General features: G+C 38.8%; 15 non-coding genes across 15 annotated transcripts; all 15 read right to left on the bottom strand.

The window, feature by feature from the left end:
* Positions 1 to 4,911: 4,911 nt before the first annotated feature.
* LOC141303373 (5S ribosomal RNA) lies at positions 4,912 to 5,030 on the bottom strand. The gene has a single exon (XR_012343354.1). It is a non-coding gene; the product is annotated as a 5S ribosomal RNA (ribosomal RNA).
* Positions 5,031 to 5,783: 753 nt separating this feature from the next.
* On the bottom strand, positions 5,784 to 5,902 carry LOC141302847 (5S ribosomal RNA). Its single transcript, XR_012342833.1, has one exon. It is a non-coding gene; the product is annotated as a 5S ribosomal RNA (ribosomal RNA).
* Positions 5,903 to 5,986: 84 nt separating this feature from the next.
* Positions 5,987 to 6,105, bottom strand: LOC141302846 (5S ribosomal RNA). Its single transcript, XR_012342832.1, has one exon. It is a non-coding gene; the product is annotated as a 5S ribosomal RNA (ribosomal RNA).
* Positions 6,106 to 6,858: 753 nt separating this feature from the next.
* LOC141302845 (5S ribosomal RNA) lies at positions 6,859 to 6,977 on the bottom strand. Its single transcript, XR_012342831.1, has one exon. It is a non-coding gene; the product is annotated as a 5S ribosomal RNA (ribosomal RNA).
* An 84-nt stretch (positions 6,978 to 7,061) lies between these two features.
* On the bottom strand, positions 7,062 to 7,180 carry LOC141303159 (5S ribosomal RNA). Its single transcript, XR_012343142.1, has one exon. It is a non-coding gene; the product is annotated as a 5S ribosomal RNA (ribosomal RNA).
* Positions 7,181 to 7,264: 84 nt separating this feature from the next.
* LOC141302844 (5S ribosomal RNA) lies at positions 7,265 to 7,383 on the bottom strand. Its single transcript, XR_012342830.1, has one exon. It is a non-coding gene; the product is annotated as a 5S ribosomal RNA (ribosomal RNA).
* Positions 7,384 to 8,136: 753 nt separating this feature from the next.
* Positions 8,137 to 8,255, bottom strand: LOC141302843 (5S ribosomal RNA). The gene has a single exon (XR_012342829.1). It is a non-coding gene; the product is annotated as a 5S ribosomal RNA (ribosomal RNA).
* A 753-nt stretch (positions 8,256 to 9,008) lies between these two features.
* LOC141302841 (5S ribosomal RNA) lies at positions 9,009 to 9,127 on the bottom strand. Its single transcript, XR_012342826.1, has one exon. It is a non-coding gene; the product is annotated as a 5S ribosomal RNA (ribosomal RNA).
* Positions 9,128 to 9,880: 753 nt separating this feature from the next.
* Positions 9,881 to 9,999, bottom strand: LOC141302840 (5S ribosomal RNA). Its single transcript, XR_012342825.1, has one exon. It is a non-coding gene; the product is annotated as a 5S ribosomal RNA (ribosomal RNA).
* A 753-nt stretch (positions 10,000 to 10,752) lies between these two features.
* Positions 10,753 to 10,871, bottom strand: LOC141302839 (5S ribosomal RNA). The gene has a single exon (XR_012342824.1). It is a non-coding gene; the product is annotated as a 5S ribosomal RNA (ribosomal RNA).
* Positions 10,872 to 10,955: 84 nt separating this feature from the next.
* Positions 10,956 to 11,074, bottom strand: LOC141303122 (5S ribosomal RNA). The gene has a single exon (XR_012343106.1). It is a non-coding gene; the product is annotated as a 5S ribosomal RNA (ribosomal RNA).
* Positions 11,075 to 11,827: 753 nt separating this feature from the next.
* Positions 11,828 to 11,946, bottom strand: LOC141302838 (5S ribosomal RNA). Its single transcript, XR_012342823.1, has one exon. It is a non-coding gene; the product is annotated as a 5S ribosomal RNA (ribosomal RNA).
* An 84-nt stretch (positions 11,947 to 12,030) lies between these two features.
* On the bottom strand, positions 12,031 to 12,149 carry LOC141302836 (5S ribosomal RNA). The gene has a single exon (XR_012342822.1). It is a non-coding gene; the product is annotated as a 5S ribosomal RNA (ribosomal RNA).
* Positions 12,150 to 12,902: 753 nt separating this feature from the next.
* On the bottom strand, positions 12,903 to 13,021 carry LOC141302834 (5S ribosomal RNA). Its single transcript, XR_012342820.1, has one exon. It is a non-coding gene; the product is annotated as a 5S ribosomal RNA (ribosomal RNA).
* A 753-nt stretch (positions 13,022 to 13,774) lies between these two features.
* On the bottom strand, positions 13,775 to 13,893 carry LOC141302833 (5S ribosomal RNA). The gene has a single exon (XR_012342819.1). It is a non-coding gene; the product is annotated as a 5S ribosomal RNA (ribosomal RNA).
* Between the last annotated feature and the right edge of the window lie 169 nt (positions 13,894 to 14,062).

Here is a 14,062-nt window from a genome sequence, read left to right as displayed (position 1 = left end):
CTTTTAAAAATAATCCTCTTAATTTCCAGAAATTTAATCTCTTCTCCATTCCTTTTAAAACCTCCTCCCATACCACTTCTCTTATTTCATTTTCATTTTCTCCAACCCTTATACCTAAAATTTTCATACTCTTCTTTTCTTCCTTAAATTGCATTTTATTCAGCAGATCATTCGGTAATCCAATTTTCATGTATGTAGTTTTTTCTTTATTAACTTTTGCCCCTGTTCCTTTACAATATCTTTCTAAAACTTCCATTGCTTTATCCATACTTTTAATATCTTTTACAAACAATGTCGTGTCATCTGCATATTGAAATATTTTTTGTTCTGATTCTTCTCCTTTTATGCGTATTCCTTTTATGTTCTTTTCCTGGTCTACTGCCAGTCCTAAAGCTTCAGATACTAAAGTGTATAATAATGCTGACATAGGACAACCTTGTCTGATTGATCTCGTTATTTTAAAATCTTTAGTTAAAAAACCATTCACTTTTACACAACTACTTATATCTGTATATAAACATTTTATCCATTTTAAAAAATTCTCCCCAAAACCAAATCTCTCCATCACATGTATCAAGTATTTGTGTTCAACTCTATCAAAAGCCTTTTCTAAATCCACACTTATTATATATCCTGTTTCTTTCTCCTCCTTCATGTACCATATCATATCTCTTATATTGTTAATGACATCAGTAATATCTCTTTTTAGAACAGCATATGCTTGATTTGTAGTAATTATATTTGGTACTACTATTTTCAATCGATTGGCTAAAATTTTGGCTAATATTTTATAATCTGTATTCAACATGCTTAGTGGTCTGTAGTTTTTCAGGTCTCTCTTATCACCTTTTTTCTTGTAAATTATTTTCACCATACCTTTCTTCATACTATTCGTTAAATTCCCTTTTTTAAAATTATCTATAAATATTTCATTTAAAATTGGACATAACACATCTTTAAAAACCTTATAAAATTCAGCTGTTAATCCATCTATTCCTGGACTTTTACCATTTTTCAGTTGATCAATTGCAATTCCTATTTCTAATTCCGTAATCTCACTCTCACACATTTCTTTGTCTCCCTCATTAACTTTAACCTGTATTTTACTTAATACAAATTCCTCATCTTCTAAAACTATCTCATTTTTGGTAAATAAATGCTTATAGAATTCTCTGACTTCTTCCAAAATTCCTGTTTTATCTTCTACAATCCTTGCATCTTCTGTTTTAATACTTTTTATTATATCTGCTCTCTGTCTTGTGTTTTCTAATTCATAAAAATATTTTGTACTTCTTTCTCCTTCTACAATGTCTTTCGCCCTACTTCTTATTATTGCTCCTTTACACTTCTCTTCTTCTATTTTCTTTAATTCTTCCTGTAATTCTATTATCTTATCAATATTTTCATCATGCTCATTTACTTTCCTCATTTCTTCATCCCACTCTTTTTTGATCTTATTTTCTTTCATCTTTTTGACTTTTTGCCATTTTTTTGAATATTCCATTGAGAATTTTTTTATTCTTTTTTTTAGAATGTCCCACCAAAACCCTTTTTCCATTTCATACATTTCCTCATTTACACTATTAATTATTATACTTTCTATTTCCATTCTGTATATTTCATTTTTTAGAAGTTCTGCATTTAATATCCACACCCCTGGTCCTTTATCAGCCTCATTAAAATTCATCAATATCCATAAAAAATCATGATCACTCTCACTATAATTTTTGTAAGACGCCTTAGTGACATAATATGCTTCCTTTTTATTACATAAAAATAAGTCTATTCTACTTTGCTTTAGAACTCTGTCAACAATTTGTCTTCTTGAATATTCTCTTTTCATACCATTCCTCTCTCTCCACACATCCACCATATTATATTTCTCCATTATGTTATGTAGTTCATTCCTCCCTCTATCTCTTCTAAATCCCATTGAATCATCTACATCAATTCTCTGTATTACAGTGTTAAAATCACCTAACACCATAATGTTGTCATGTTTTTCTATTAACTCATTCATATCCCTGTAAAAATTAAATTTATCTCTTTCATCATTTGGTGCATGTATATTACACACTTTCATTTCTTTTCCATTACACACAAATTTAACAATTATTATTCTTCCCTTTGTGTCTTTATAATCTATATTTACTTCTTCAAATACTCCTTTTCTTATTAAAATAGCTACCCCTCTCTTCCTTTCCATATCACAGTTACTATATATTTCTCCGTTCCATAATTTTCTAATTTCATCACTTATTTTATCTTCCCATTTCGTTTCTTGTAAACATAGCACATCACATTTTTTGGTCAGACACATTAATCTTTCAAACTTTTGACATTTGGATAATCCTCTAGCATTCAGCGATACAATTGATATAGAGCTCATTAAAGAAAAGATTGGAAAAACCAAAACCCACCATTCAATCCGTTTCATTGTCTTTCAAAAAAGTATTTTTTACTTCACCCATTTCAGCTTTCCTCCTCTCCAGTCTTTCCTTTTGCTCTTCTCTTCTTATCTTCTGCCTTTTAAGAACCTGTTGAATGTCTAAGCCATCTTTTCTTGTTTTTACACATCTATTCAGTCTTTCTTTTCCTTTGTTTTCCATTCCACAAATTTCCCCCCCATTGTCTGCTCCTCTTACCTCAGTCAGTGTCTTTATTCCCTTATCCTCAGCTTTTTCTTTTTCTTGTCCTTTTTCGTAGTCCAGTTCATTAGTGTCCACATCGTCCTGTTCCTTAGAAAATCCTTCTTTAATCAAATTTATATCCTCTTTGTTCGCTCCTCCTCCCATCTCAATTCCTTGTTCTTTATCTTCCTTCTTTTCTTTATTCTCATCTATGTTGTTGTTCTCCTCTTCCTCGTCATCTTGTTTCTCGTCCTCTCCTTGCGTCTGCCTTTGTGAGTCATTTAACCTCTCAATTGTTGTAACTCCCATTACCTCTTGTATTTCCATTCCTGGATCTTCATTTTCCTCGTCTTCTATCTCGCATCTGCATCTTAACATTGTCTTTTGGCAGCCTTGGCACCGCGGGACTTTACAGTCTCGCGCATAATGCCCCTGCTCAAGACAATTTCTGCATGTGAATTGTGGGCAGTCCTTTTTTTCATGCTCCGGACTTACACAGATCCTGCATGTCTTCACTTGATTATCGTGAATCACTCTGAAGTACTGCACTCCTTCTTCAGTCCTGAAGCTTGTGTTGTATGGTAAAGACGTCACCTCTTGTGGAAACTTTACCCTCAAAAATCGTGTTCCGTCTGCCACCGTTGTCCCGGGATGATATCTTCTTCTTAGTGGTAGAATGGGAGTTACACCCCAATTGATTAGTTTTTGACTGATTTCCTCATCTTCTATATAGCTGGGCAGACTCAAGAAAGACACCATTCTTTCTGTTGCACACAATTTCCTTATCTCACATTCTTGTCCGTTTATCATTATTCCATTCAACAGCAAATCACAGTCCATCTCACTTTCCATAGTCATTTCAAAATCATAATTATTTTTTCTTCTCAGTCCGATCAATTTTCCCATTCCAACTTTCTCTTCAACTGCTTTAATTATCATTATTATTGTTATATTTTCTATATCTTTAACAGTCATTGTTAATGTTGCTTCTTTCTTGTATTCCCTCTGATACCTTGTTTGTTTGCTTAATTTCTGTATCATTTGTTGTCGTTGAGATAAAACATTTCTTTTTTCTCCAACTTCTTTCTCAATTCCAATACCTTCAGTTGATTGTAGATCTCCTTTCCGTTCTTGTCCAGTTGTTTTTCTTTCTTGTTTCCTCCTTGAAACCACCGTCGCCCAAGTTTCATTATTGTTTTCTCCATGTCTTTCATTTATATTCCTTTCAGTTATGTCTGCAACAAATCCTGGTTCCGCATTTCCCATCTCATGTTGTTTTACCAGTCCGTGTTCTTTGTCCATTAAATCCATATTTTGGTTGTCTCAAACCCCAAACAGAAAGACCTGTTTGGGGTTAAAAAAAACCTTCCTCAAAAAAAAAACTTTTTCTAACTAAAAAAACAAACAAAATAAATGTGAAAAAACACCCAGAAAAATGGTGAGCCTATCTCACCTACTGCACACTACAAACTGCCAACTCACTTCCTGTTTGCTCTCTAGCGCCTCAGGTGGGGGTATGGCCGTAAGCGAGGGCTGCTCCAAAAAGTGGGCTATTTAAAGATCAGCCTCCGTAAAAGCCAGCATATTATATAAATAGTGAAGAAAAGGCAAAAGCTTACAGCACCTGGTATTCCCAGGCGGTCTCCCATCCAAGTGTAACAATCGGCCTTATCAGCCGAGTTACAAGACTAAAATGGGATCAGATTTAACTGTGAGAGATGACTAGTGGTTAAAAGAATGAGACATAAAAGAAGATTGGTTTAAATAGATTTGGTTTATTTACAAGGTTCACATAAAAGACTTTAAAACAACACGATAAAACGAGGTAAACGCTGTTAAAAGAATACAGTTCATTTGTCCATACCCTAAAAACAGTCCAAGAATCCCAGTGTGTTGATAAGTCCAATGTGAGTGTCCACCGGTGTATATACAATCCACAGAAAGTGTAATCCAAAGTTTGCAGGTGGTGAATGGAAAGGTGAGCTCTAAAATTAGCAACTCCTCAATCCAACAGTTTGGTGACTGTCCTTTGTTTGTCATGCTGCTCTCTTATACAGTTGTACTTCCTGCTTCCTGTCATGTGTCTAGTCACATGGCAGGCCAACCATCCATTTTTTAAAGACACACACTCACTTAAAATGTTAAGAGTAATAAAATGGCCTAAAAAACATGTAAAACACTTAAAACTCTATAATACATTTAAATGATTGTAATAAATAGAGCGGTAAAACACGTCTTTCTAAAAGCCAGCATATTATATAAATAGTGAAGAAAAGGCAAAAGCTTACAGCACCTGGTATTCCCAGGCGGTCTCCCATCCAAGTACTAAGCAGGCCCGACGTTGCTTAGCTTCCGAGATCAGACGAGATCGGGCGCTCTCAGCGCGGTATGGCCGTAAGCGAGGGCTGCTCCAAAAAGTGGGCTATTTAAAGATCAGCCTCCGTAAAAGCCAGCATATTATATAAATAGTGAAGAAAAGGCAAAAGCTTACAGCACCTGGTATTCCCAGGCGGTCTCCCATCCAAGTGTAACAATCGGCCTTATCAGCCGAGTTACAAGACTAAAATGGGATCAGATTTAACTGTGAGAGATGACTAGTGGTTAAAAGAATGAGACATAAAAGAAGATTGGTTTAAATAGATTTGGTTTATTTACAAGGTTCACATAAAAGACTTTAAAACAACACGATAAAACGAGGTAAACGCTGTTAAAAGAATACAGTTCATTTGTCCATACCCTAAAAACAGTCCAAGAATCCCAGTGTGTTGATAAGTCCAATGTGAGTGTCCACCGGTGTATATACAATCCACAGAAAGTGTAATCCAAAGTTTGCAGGTGGTGAATGGAAAGGTGAGCTCTAAAATTAGCAACTCCTCAATCCAACAGTTTGGTGACTGTCCTTTGTTTGTCATGCTGCTCTCTTATACAGTTGTACTTCCTGCTTCCTGTCATGTGTCTAGTCACATGGCAGGCCAACCATCCATTTTTTAAAGACACACACTCACTTAAAATGTTAAGAGTAATAAAATGGCCTAAAAAACATGTAAAACACTTAAAACTCTATAATACATTTAAATGATTGTAATAAATAGAGCGGTAAAACACGTCTTTCTAAAAGCCAGCATATTATATAAATAGTGAAGAAAAGGCAAAAGCTTACAGCACCTGGTATTCCCAGGCGGTCTCCCATCCAAGTACTAAGCAGGCCCGACGCTGCTTAGCTTCCGAGATCAGACGAGATCGGGCGCTCTCAGCGCGGTATGGCCGTAAGCGAGGGCTGCTCCAAAAAGTGGGCTATTTAAAGATCAGCCTCCGTAAAAGCCAGCATATTATATAAATAGTGAAGAAAAGGCAAAAGCTTACAGCACCTGGTATTCCCAGGCGGTCTCCCATCCAAGTACTAAGCAGGCCCGACGCTGCTTAGCTTCCGAGATCAGACGAGATCGGGCGCTCTCAGCGCGGTATGGCCGTAAGCGAGGGCTGCTCCAAAAAGTGGGCTATTTAAAGATCAGCCTCCGTAAAAGCCAGCATATTATATAAATAGTGAAGAAAAGGCAAAAGCTTACAGCACCTGGTAATCCCAGGCGGTCTCCCATCCAAGTGTAACAATCGGCCTTATCAGCCGAGTTACAAGACTAAAATGGGGTCAGATTTAACTGTGAGAGATGACTAGTGGTTAAAAGAATGAGACATAAAAGAAGATTGGTTTAAATAGATTTGGTTTATTTACAAGGTTCACATAAAAGACTTTAAAACAACACGATAAAACGAGGTAAATGCTGTTAAAAGAATACAGTTCATTTGTCCATACCCTAAAAACAGTCCAAGAATCCCAGTGTGTTGATAAGTCCAATGTGAGTGTCCACCGGTGTATATACAATCCACAGAAAGTGTAATCCAAAGTTTGCAGGTGGTGAATGGAAAGGTGAGCACTAAAATTAGCAACTCCTCAATCCAACAGTTTGGTGACTGTCCTTTGTTTGTCATGCTGCTCTCTTATACAGTTGTACTTCCTGCTTCCTGTCATGTGTCTAGTCACATGGCAGGCCAACCATCCATTTTTTAAAGACACACACTCACTTAAAATGTTAAGAGTAATAAAATGGCCTAAAAAACATGTAAAACACTTAAAACTCTATAATACATTTAAATGATTGTAATAAATAGAGCGGTAAAACACGTCTTTCTAAAAGCCAGCATATTATATAAATAGTGAAGAAAAGGCAAAAGCTTACAGCACCTGGTATTCCCAGGCGGTCTCCCATCCAAGTACTAAGCAGGCCCGACGCTGCTTAGCTTCCGAGATCAGACGAGATCGGGCGCTCTCAGCGCGGTATGGCCGTAAGCGAGGGCTGCTCCAAAAAGTGGGCTATTTAAAGATCAGCCTCCGTAAAAGCCAGCATATTATATAAATAGTGAAGAAAAGGCAAAAGCTTACAGCACCTGGTATTCCCAGGCGGTCTCCCATCCAAGTACTAAGCAGGCCCGACACTGCTTAGCTTCCGAGATCAGACGAGATCGGGCGCTCTCAGCGCGGTATGGCCGTAAGCGAGGGCTGCTCCAAAAAGTGGGCTATTTAAAGATCAGCCTCCGTAAAAGCCAGCATATTATATAAATAGTGAAGAAAAGGCAAAAGCTTACAGCACCTGGTATTCCCAGGCGGTCTCCCATCCAAGTACTAAGCAGGCCCGACGCTGCTTAGCTTCCGAGATCAGACGAGATCGGGCGCTCTCAGCGCGGTATGGCCGTAAGCGAGGGCTGCTCCAAAAAGTGGGCTATTTAAAGATCAGCCTCCGTAAAAGCCAGCATATTATATAAATAGTGAAGAAAAGGCAAAAGCTTACAGCACCTGGTATTCCCAGGCGGTCTCCCATCCAAGTGTAACAATCGGCCTTATCAGCCGAGTTACAAGACTAAAATGGGATCAGATTTAACTGTGAGAGATGACTAGTGGTTAAAAGAATGAGACATAAAAGAAGATTGGTTTAAATAGATTTGGTTTATTTACAAGGTTCACATAAAAGACTTTAAAACAACACGATAAAACGAGGTAAACGCTGTTAAAAGAATACAGTTCATTTGTCCATACCCTAAAAACAGTCCAAGAATCCCAGTGTGTTGATAAGTCCAATGTGAGTGTCCACCGGTGTATATACAATCCACAGAAAGTGTAATCCAAAGTTTGCAGGTGGTGAATGGAAAGGTGAGCTCTAAAATTAGCAACTCCTCAATCCAACAGTTTGGTGACTGTCCTTTGTTTGTCATGCTGCTCTCTTATACAGTTGTACTTCCTGCTTCCTGTCATGTGTCTAGTCACATGGCAGGCCAACCATCCATTTTTTAAAGACACACACTCACTTAAAATGTTAAGAGTAATAAAATGGCCTAAAAAACATGTAAAACACTTAAAACTCTATAATACATTTAAATGATTGTAATAAATAGAGCGGTAAAACACGTCTTTCTAAAAGCCAGCATATTATATAAATAGTGAAGAAAAGGCAAAAGCTTACAGCACCTGGTATTCCCAGGCGGTCTCCCATCCAAGTACTAAGCAGGCCCGACGCTGCTTAGCTTCCGAGATCAGACGAGATCGGGCGCTCTCAGCGCGGTATGGCCGTAAGCGAGGGCTGCTCCAAAAAGTGGGCTATTTAAAGATCAGCCTCCGTAAAAGCCAGCATATTATATAAATAGTGAAGAAAAGGCAAAAGCTTACAGCACCTGGTAATCCCAGGCGGTCTCCCATCCAAGTGTAACAATCGGCCTTATCAGCCGAGTTACAAGACTAAAATGGGGTCAGATTTAACTGTGAGAGATGACTAGTGGTTAAAAGAATGAGACATAAAAGAAGATTGGTTTAAATAGATTTGGTTTATTTACAAGGTTCACATAAAAGACTTTAAAACAACACGATAAAACGAGGTAAACGCTGTTAAAAGAATACAGTTCATTTGTCCATACCCTAAAAACAGTCCAAGAATCCCAGTGTGTTGATAAGTCCAATGTGAGTGTCCACCGGTGTATATACAATCCACAGAAAGTGTAATCCAAAGTTTGCAGGTGGTGAATGGAAAGGTGAGCTCTAAAATTAGCAACTCCTCAATCCAACAGTTTGGTGACTGTCCTTTGTTTGTCATGCTGCTCTCTTATACAGTTGTACTTCCTGCTTCCTGTCATGTGTCTAGTCACATGGCAGGCCAACCATCCATTTTTTAAAGACACACACTCACTTAAAATGTTAAGAGTAATAAAATGGCCTAAAAAACATGTAAAACACTTAAAACTCTATAATACATTTAAATGATTGTAATAAATAGAGCGGTAAAACACGTCTTTCTAAAAGCCAGCATATTATATAAATAGTGAAGAAAAGGCAAAAGCTTACAGCACCTGGTATTCCCAGGCGGTCTCCCATCCAAGTACTAAGCAGGCCCGACGCTGCTTAGCTTCCGAGATCAGACGAGATCGGGCGCTCTCAGCGCGGTATGGCCGTAAGCGAGGGCTGCTCCAAAAAGTGGGCTATTTAAAGATCAGCCTCCGTAAAAGCCAGCATATTATATAAATAGTGAAGAAAAGGCAAAAGCTTACAGCACCTGGTAATCCCAGGCGGTCTCCCATCCAAGTGTAACAATCGGCCTTATCAGCCGAGTTACAAGACTAAAATGGGGTCAGATTTAACTGTGAGAGATGACTAGTGGTTAAAAGAATGAGACATAAAAGAAGATTGGTTTAAATAGATTTGGTTTATTTACAAGGTTCACATAAAAGACTTTAAAACAACACGATAAAACAAGGTAAACGCTGTTAAAAGAATACAGTTCATTTGTCCATACCCTAAAAACAGTCCAAGAATCCCAGTGTGTTGATAAGTCCAATGTGAGTGTCCACCGGTGTATATACAATCCACAGAAAGTGTAATCCAAAGTTTGCAGGTGGTGAATGGAAAGGTGAGCTCTAAAATTAGCAACTCCTCAATCCAACAGTTTGGTGACTGTCCTTTGTTTGTCATGCTGCTCTCTTATACAGTTGTACTTCCTGCTTCCTGTCATGTGTCTAGTCACATGGCAGGCCAACCATCCATTTTTTAAAGACACACACTCACTTAAAATGTTAAGAGTAATAAAATGGCCTAAAAAACATGTAAAACACTTAAAACTCTATAATACATTTAAATGATTGTAATAAATAGAGCGGTAAAACACGTCTTTCTAAAAGCCAGCATATTATATAAATAGTGAAGAAAAGGCAAAAGCTTACAGCACCTGGTATTCCCAGGCGGTCTCCCATCCAAGTACTAAGCAGGCCCGACGCTGCTTAGCTTCCGAGATCAGACGAGATCGGGCGCTCTCAGCGCGGTATGGCCGTAAGCGAAGGCTGCTCCAAAAAGTGGGCTATTTAAAGATCAGCCTCCGTAAAAGCCAGCATATTATATAAATAGTGAAGAAAAGGCAAAAGCTTACAGCACCTGGTAATCCCAGGCGGTCTCCCATCCAAGTGTAACAATCGGCCTTATCAGCCGAGTTACAAGACTAAAATGGGGTCAGATTTAACTGTGAGAGATGACTAGTGGTTAAAAGAATGAGACATAAAAGAAGATTGGTTTAAATAGATTTGGTTTATTTACAAGGTTCACATAAAAGACTTTAAAACAACACGATAAAACGAGGTAAACGCTGTTAAAAGAATACAGTTCATTTGTCCATACCCTAAAAACAGTCCAAGAATCCCAGTGTGTTGATAAGTCCAATGTGAGTGTCCACCGGTGTATATACAATCCACAGAAAGTGTAATCCAAAGTTTGCAGGTGGTGAATGGAAAGGTGAGCTCTAAAATTAGCAACTCCTCAATCCAACAGTTTGGTGACTGTCCTTTGTTTGTCATGCTGCTCTCTTATACAGTTGTACTTCCTGCTTCCTGTCATGTGTCTAGTCACATGGCAGGCCAACCATCCATTTTTTAAAGACACACACTCACTTAAAATGTTAAGAGTAATAAAATGGCCTAAAAAACATGTAAAACACTTAAAACTCTATAATACATTTAAATGATTGTAATAAATAGAGCGGTAAAACACGTCTTTCTAAAAGCCAGCATATTATATAAATAGTGAAGAAAAGGCAAAAGCTTACAGCACCTGGTATTCCCAGGCGGTCTCCCATCCAAGTACTAAGCAGGCCCGACGCTGCTTAGCTTCCGAGATCAGACGAGATCGGGCGCTCTCAGCGCGGTATGGCCGTAAGCGAGGGCTGCTCCAAAAAGTGGGCTATTTAAAGATCAGCCTCCGTAAAAGCCAGCATATTATATAAATAGTGAAGAAAAGGCAAAAGCTTACAGCACCTGGCATTCCCAGGCGGTCTCCCATCCAAGTACTAAGCAGGCCCGACGCTGCTTAGCTTCCGAGATCAGACGAGATCGGGCGCTCTCAGCGCGGTATGGCCGTAAGCGAGGGCTGCTCCAAAAAGTGGGCTATTTAAAGATCAGCCTCCGTAAAAGCCAGCATATTATATAAATAGTGAAGAAAAGGCAAAAGCTTACAGCACCTGGTATTCCCAGGCGGTCTCCCATCCAAGTGTAACAATCGGCCTTATCAGCCGAGTTACAAGACTAAAATGGGATCAGATTTAACTGTGAGAGATGACTAGTGGTTAAAAGAATGAGACATAAAAGAAGATTGGTTTAAATAGATTTGGTTTATTTACAAGGTTCACATAAAAGACTTTAAAACAACACGATAAAACGAGGTAAACGCTGTTAAAAGAATACAGTTCATTTGTCCATACCCTAAAAACAGTCCAAGAATCCCAGTGTGTTGATAAGTCCAATGTGAGTGTCCACCGGTGTATATACAATCCACAGAAAGTGTAATCCAAAGTTTGCAGGTGGTGAATGGAAAGGTGAGCTCTAAAATTAGCAACTCCTCAATCCAACAGTTTGGTGACTGTCCTTTGTTTGTCATGCTGCTCTCTTATACAGTTGTACTTCCTGCTTCCTGTCATGTGTCTAGTCACATGGCAGGCCAACCATCCATTTTTTAAAGACACACACTCACTTAAAATGTTAAGAGTAATAAAATGGCCTAAAAAACATGTAAAACACTTAAAACTCTATAATACATTTAAATGATTGTAATAAATAGAGCGGTAAAACACGTCTTTCTAAAAGCCAGCATATTATATAAATAGTGAAGAAAAGGCAAAAGCTTACAGCACCTGGTATTCCCAGGCGGTCTCCCATCCAAGTACTAAGCAGGCCCGACGCTGCTTAGCTTCCGAGATCAGACGAGATCGGGCGCTCTCAGCGCGGTATGGCCGTAAGCGAGGGCTGCTCCAAAAAGTGGGCTATTTAAAGATCAGCCTCCGTAAAAGCCAGCATATTATATAAATAGTGAAGAAAAGGCAAAAGCTTACAGCACCTGGTATTCCCAGGCGGTCTCCCATCCAAGTACTAAGCAGGCCCGACGCTGCTTAGCTTCCGAGATCAGACGAGATCGGGCGCTCTCAGCGCGGTATGGCCGTAAGCGAGGGCTGCTCCAAAAAGTGGGCTATTTAAAGATCAGCCTCCGTAAAAGCCAGCATATTATATAAATAGTGAAGAAAAGGCAAAAGCTTACAGCACCTGGTAATCCCAGGCGGTCTCCCATCCAAGTGTAACAATCGGCCTTATCAGCCGAGTTACAAGACTAAAATGGGGTCAGATTTAACTGTGAGAGATGACTAGTGGTTAAAAGAATGAGACATAAAAGAAGATTGGTTTAAATAGATTTGGTTTATTTACAAGGTTCACATAAAAGACTTTAAAACAACACGATAAAACGAGGTAAACGCTGTTAAAAGAATACAGTTCATTTGTCCATACCCTAAAAACAGTCCAAGAATCCCAGTGTGTTGATAAGTCCAATGTGAGTGTCCACCGGTGTATATACAATCCACAGAAAGTGTAATCCAAAGTTTGCAGGTGGTGAATGGAAAGGTGAGCTCTAAAATTAGCAACTCCTCAATCCAACAGTTTGGTGACTGTCCTTTGTTTGTCATGCTGCTCTCTTATACAGTTGTACTTCCTGCTTCCTGTCATGTGTCTAGTCACATGGCAGGCCAACCATCCATTTTTTAAAGACACACACTCACTTAAAATGTTAAGAGTAATAAAATGGCCTAAAAAACATGTAAAACACTTAAAACTCTATAATACATTTAAATGATTGTAATAAATAGAGCGGTAAAACACGTCTTTCTAAAAGCCAGCATATTATATAAATAGTGAAGAAAAGGCAAAAGCTTACAGCACCTGGTATTCCCAGGCGGTCTCCCATCCAAGTACTAAGCAGGCCCGACGCTGCTTAGCTTCCGAGATCAGACGAGATCGGGCGCTCTCAGCGCGGTATGGCCGTAAGCGAGGGCTGCTCCAAAAAGTGGGCTATTTAAAGATCAGCCTCCGTAAAAGCCAGCATATTATATAAATAGTGAAGAAAAGGCAAAAGCTTACAGCACCTGGTAATCCCAGGCGGTCTCCCATCCAAGTGTAACAATCGGCCTTATCAGCCGAGTTACAAGACTAAAATGGGGTCAGATTTAACTGTGAGAGATGACTAGTGGTTAAAAGAATGAGACATAAAAGAAGATTGGTTTAAATAGATTTGGTTTATTTACAAGGTTCACATAAAAGACTTTAAAACAACACGATAAAACAAGGTAAACGCTGTTAAAAGAATACAGTTCATTTGTCCATACCCTAAAAACAGTCCAAGAATCCCAGTGTGTTGATAAGTCCAATGTGAGTGTCCACCGGTGTATATACAATCCACAGAAAGTGTAATCCAAAGTTTGCAGGTGGTGAATGGAAAGGTGAGCTCTAAAATTAGCAACTCCTCAATCCAACAGTTTGGTGACTGTCCTTTGTTTGTCATGCTGCTCTCTTATACAGTTGTACTTCCTGCTTCCTGTCATGTGTCTAGTCACATGGCAGGCCAACCATCCATTTTTTAAAGACACACACTCACTTAAAATGTTAAGAGTAATAAAATGGCCTAAAAAACATGTAAAACACTTAAAACTCTATAATACATTTAAATGATTGTAATAAATAGAGCGGTAAAACACGTCTTTCTAAAAGCCAGCATATTATATAAATAGTGAAGAAAAGGCAAAAGCTTACAGCACCTGGTATTCCCAGGCGGTCTCCCATCCAAGTACTAAGCAGGCCCGACGCTGCTTAGCTTCCGAGATCAGACGAGATCGGGCGCTCTCAGCGCGGTATGGCCGTAAGCGAGGGCTGCTCCAAAAAGTGGGCTATTTAAAGATCAGCCTCCGTAAAAGCCAGCACATTATATAAATAGTGAAGAAAAGGCAAAAGCTTACAGCACCTGGTATTCCCAGGCGGTCTCCCATCCAAGTGTAACAATCGGCCTTATCAGCCGAGTTACAAGACTAAAATGG

Source organism: Garra rufa, unplaced genomic scaffold (genome assembly GCF_049309525.1).
Source record: "Garra rufa unplaced genomic scaffold, GarRuf1.0 hap1_unplaced_001, whole genome shotgun sequence".
NCBI classification, from domain to species: Eukaryota; Metazoa; Chordata; class Actinopteri; order Cypriniformes; family Cyprinidae; genus Garra; species Garra rufa.
Note: the sequence above shows the minus strand (reverse complement) of the source record. Positions and strands in the feature narration are given on the sequence as shown.